The 4,517-nt window shown below is 39.3% G+C and overlaps 1 long non-coding RNA gene across 1 annotated transcript; it reads right to left on the bottom strand.

Moving 5' to 3' along the window:
* Positions 1-203: 203 nt before the first annotated feature.
* LOC125781054 (uncharacterized) lies at positions 204-3,369 on the bottom strand. The gene is made up of 2 exons (XR_007424165.1): positions 2,221-3,369; positions 204-2,132 (listed from the first exon to the last, which is right to left on the bottom strand). It is a non-coding gene; the product is annotated as an uncharacterized LOC125781054 (long non-coding RNA).
* Positions 3,370-4,517: the final 1,148 nt, after the last annotated feature.

The following is a 4,517-nucleotide window of genomic DNA, read 5'->3' as shown; positions in this document are numbered from 1 at the left end:
CAAGTTCAGTCAGAATGTACAGGCAGAGAATTGGCCACCTTAACAAAAGGTCACTATGAAATTTATAATCAAAATATATATTTGTAGAAATAACTTAATATTCACAATTTTTTGAGGTCACACCACATGATATCCAAATGTGGCAACTACATTCCAGCTGTTAAAAAGTTTTTTTTTTTTTTTAATCAAATTTAAGAGACTTCCGCAGCTTCCACAGGTCCCTGGCAAACTGGTAAATGATGCAACTTCCTGTATTTAAATTAGTTTTAACATAATGGTCCCAAAGTAGTAGTTTCTTGATGGTCACACCACATGATATTCTATAAAATGGAGATTATCTGACAAATTTTGCTTATATATTACGATGAAAATAAAATTACAAATGCTTTGCAATTTTGCACAGGACTCAAAAACACTTTGAAAATCATGCCGAAAAGGGTAAAAAAAATAAAATATATAGGTTAATATATAATTTCAAAGTAATTTCAAAGAAGTTTTTAAAACAATAGTCATGGTGGGACGGTCGCACCACATTATATTTTGACACTTTAAATAACCAAAACTTTCTGATGAACTAATTACTTTTAATAAGTAAAAGTAAGTACAAATATGAGAGAGAGACTATCTATGACAACGTTTTATACTTTTAAATCTTTTTTTATTTAAAAAAAAATGTAGTTGGACACAAAATATAGGCATCACGTCATTGACCCATGTATATTTCTTTGTTTGGTTTCGTAGCCCAGGTGCATTTTATTTACTTTGGGATATTTGCGTTTCTTTTTTTTGTAATATTACTTTATTATTCTTGTACCTGTGTGGTCACTTTTTCATTTGGATCTTCTAGAATTCATTGTTGTTATATTTCTTTTAGCATTTTAAGCTTAGTTTAGTTGGTTAATTTTCTATTTATTTTTCTATAGATTTTTCTATCAATTTTTCTGCTGTTATTAAATGTTCTTATTAGCTCATTAGCTAGATTGTTGCTAGCTTTTTTGTTATTAAGCGTACAGGATGATTCTTTTAAATGAATGTTGATATATTAATTTAATAGCTGCATCTAACTATTTTAAGCCAGACAGACAGTGTGATTTTTTAATCGGTGTGAAGAGCTCATCCGCACGTTTGAATGGTTTGTCCTGTAGGAAAACGCACGCGATTTATATGCTGACACTGCAGTCTAACTGGTTTTTAATGATGATTCCTTAAGTTTTTATTGGAAACATTAAACAATCTGCTTGATTGTTAAAAAAAACATGTAAATAGCAGTTAAAGCATAGCAATGGCAAGTTAAAAAATAACAATAAACTATAAAACTATAAAAAGACCTATACGACCATAACCTTTTAACAGTAAAGAAAAAAGAATGGATCATAGAAACCTATGCCACTTCTTGAAAATGTTTTATGGGGTGGTCTGAACAAACACTGCCTGAAAGATCCAAATTATTATGTGGAATAATAGTTCATTAAAAATGATTTAATTTAAGATTGGTTGTACTTTTTTACATTAAATAATTAAAAGTAACTATGTAACTTTTACTTTTAAAAAATTGAGTACTTTTTTTACTTTTACTCAAGTAGATTTTTAGATGGGTACTTTTACTTTTACTTGAGTAGAATTTTAGCAAAGTAAAGGTACTTTTACTTAATTACAATTTTTCAGTACTTTTTCCACCTCTGCCTTTGACACAGTGTCTAATACAGACTCAGAGAGCTCTGAACAGCACTGACATTATTAACTCATCATTATCACTGTGTGAGTCCTGAAGGTGAAAGGTCCCCTTATAAGTGTGTTTGTGTTTTTGGGGACAGACTGATGACTGTTGATTAAACAGAGTGTGGTGTGTGTGTGTGTGTGTGTGTGTGTGTGTGTGTCTGTGTGTGTGTGTCTGTGTGTAAGTATGGTTGGTCTTAGTGTGCTGAGGGCTGAGCGGGTCAGTGGTCCTGTGCAGGGCAGGGCAGAGTAACAGGAGACTGATAATTAGATAAGAGAGGCAACACACACACACAAACACACACACACACACACACACACACACACACACAAACACGATGCTGCTTAATTAGAAGACATGGGTGCAGTTTTGTACCTGAGCAAAGAAAGGCCATTCTGGGCAAACCTATCACTTACTACACACACACACACACACACACACACACACACACACACACACACACACACACACACACACACACACACACACACACACAAACACACACACACACACACACACAGCTCCTCCATTAGAACAGCATAAAAAATTCAACACTTACGAAACCATGCACCACCTCACCCCCACTAAGCAAACACACATCCTACTGTTAGCCCCACCTCCACCACTCACTCTCTATGTTACATCTAAACAGAACAATAAAAAAGTACAGGTAAAAATAAAAACAGCACTACAAACACTCTGTAAATTGTGCCAACATGTGCCAGTGTAATTTTACTTTTAATTCATTTTAATCGAGTACTACAACCAAAAACGTATTTGATTAATCGAGTAATCGGTTAAAAGCATATTTGCTTGCTTAAAGAGCAATTAAAAATACACAAGAAAAAAAAGACATTTCACTTAATAATGAATCACCAATTGGTTTCCTTTTTTAGATGTTATATTTTTTAATTCACAACATACATTTCTAAATTGCAAACACATTGGCTTTATGTTGTGCATCTTAGCTTCTGAACAGCAGAGATATTGCCAGATCTGCCAGTGTTGGATAAACACACTGCATACTTTAAGACCTGTGGAATAATTGTGCCAACAAAAGTATTAAAAATGTTTCTTTGTGTTTTGCACTACTCAGCTCTAATTAAGTGACATCTCTAAGACGAAATTACATAACACAGTAAGTTCATGGCTGTGTATTTATGAACCCTAAGATAGTAGTAAATTGATATTTTATCCATCAAACAGGAGATACTCACCTCCCTGTTCCACCACACACAGTGTCTGAAAATATATTTTTGTCTCACTGTCCAAATGCACTTGTAGATGAAAAAGTGAAGCATACTGTTTCCAGCCACAGTAACTTTAGCTCAGCTAACTTTAATATGTATTTATTGTTTATATTCTGAACTCCACAGCGCTGTGTTTACTGATTACACAGAGTCTGTATAAATTAGAGAACTTGTCTCTGTTCTAATAAACTAACCACACATTTGATAGTATTCCTAGTAATCAGCACTCCACAGCTCTGTCTTTATGTTAATAACATACTGTTACGCCCTCGCTATGTTTTCCTGTGTTTTCCCCGTTTCCTAGTGTTTCTCTTGTCCTTTTCCATCACGTGTGTCTAATTTGTAGCTCCGCCCCTCGTTACCTGTCTCCCCAGGTGTTCATTGTTTCATGTTTAGTATAAATAGCCTATAAATATAAATAGTATAGTATAAATACCTTCCTCTGTCGTTTGTCTCGCCACGTTTACTATTGTTTTCCACGTCACGTTATTGCTTCACGTTATTTATTTGTTTTGTACATATTTACGTATTTATTCCTTTGTATATATTCCTTCCTTGGTTTGTACTTATCTGTTTAGTTTAGCTGTGTTTGTTTTCCCTGTTTGTTTATGTACATATTTATATTCGTTATTCCCCTGTTTGTTTATTTGTTTATTTGTTATTTATTAAAAGTTTGGTCTTACCCGCATATAAATCCGCCTCCCGTCTCATCCCAGCGTCACATAAAGACCGACCAAATGGATTTTGCGGGTCACCCTTGGGCTGGATGCAAGCTGGCCATCCGTCACGCTCCCTTTGGGACCTCGGCGCAGGATAATCCGAGGCCTCGAGGCCGAAGAAGGCCTCGGTCACAGCGCTCTAAGAGGTCCCAAGATCCGGAGGATTTTCTTGGGGGGGGGGCTAACGGTTGGGGCCATCGGCCTCGCTCCGAACCGCGAGGTAGGCAAGACGGGCAGAAACGCGGGCTGTGAGGACTCCTACATCTGGGATTACGTGGACCTTCTCGCAGCCGCGTCCAGTTCAGAGGACGAGGAGTACCCTCCGACGCGAGCCCGCTTGCCGCTTCCTCCGGGGGCCGTCCTGCACCCGGATTTCTGGTGTCCTCCGTGTCTCCTGGAGGAGGCTGACGACGTCCCGGGGAGTTCTCAAGCAGTGCCGGCGCTCAAGACCTCCATAGCGCGCTCCATTTCGGCGGCTCCGCAGCTAGCTTCTGAGGCTAACCAGCTAGCTCCTCCGGCAGCTGCAGCTCGAGGCTTCCCCAAGGCTACGCGGCTAACTCAGCTAGCATCTCAGGCGGCTGCAGCTCCAAGCTTCTCCACGGCTCATGTTTCTTTGGCTGCTACGGCGCTCTCCTCTCCAGCTGCAGCGGCGCCTGCTTCTCCGACGGCGGCAGATCCAGCCTCCACGGCGGCCGCCCAGCCGCGCTCCGATGCGCTGGACTCTTCCGGCGAACCAGCAGCTCCAGTCCGGGTTTTCGAGGCTCCGAGGGCGGCAGCAGATCTCCGCTCCAAGGTTTCCATGGCTACGGCGCTACACTCTACTGCTCCTGC

This window comes from Astyanax mexicanus, chromosome 14 (assembly GCF_023375975.1).
Source record: "Astyanax mexicanus isolate ESR-SI-001 chromosome 14, AstMex3_surface, whole genome shotgun sequence".
Lineage (NCBI taxonomy): Eukaryota > Metazoa > Chordata > Actinopteri > Characiformes > Acestrorhamphidae > Astyanax > Astyanax mexicanus.
Note: the sequence above shows the minus strand (reverse complement) of the source record. Positions and strands in the feature narration are given on the sequence as shown.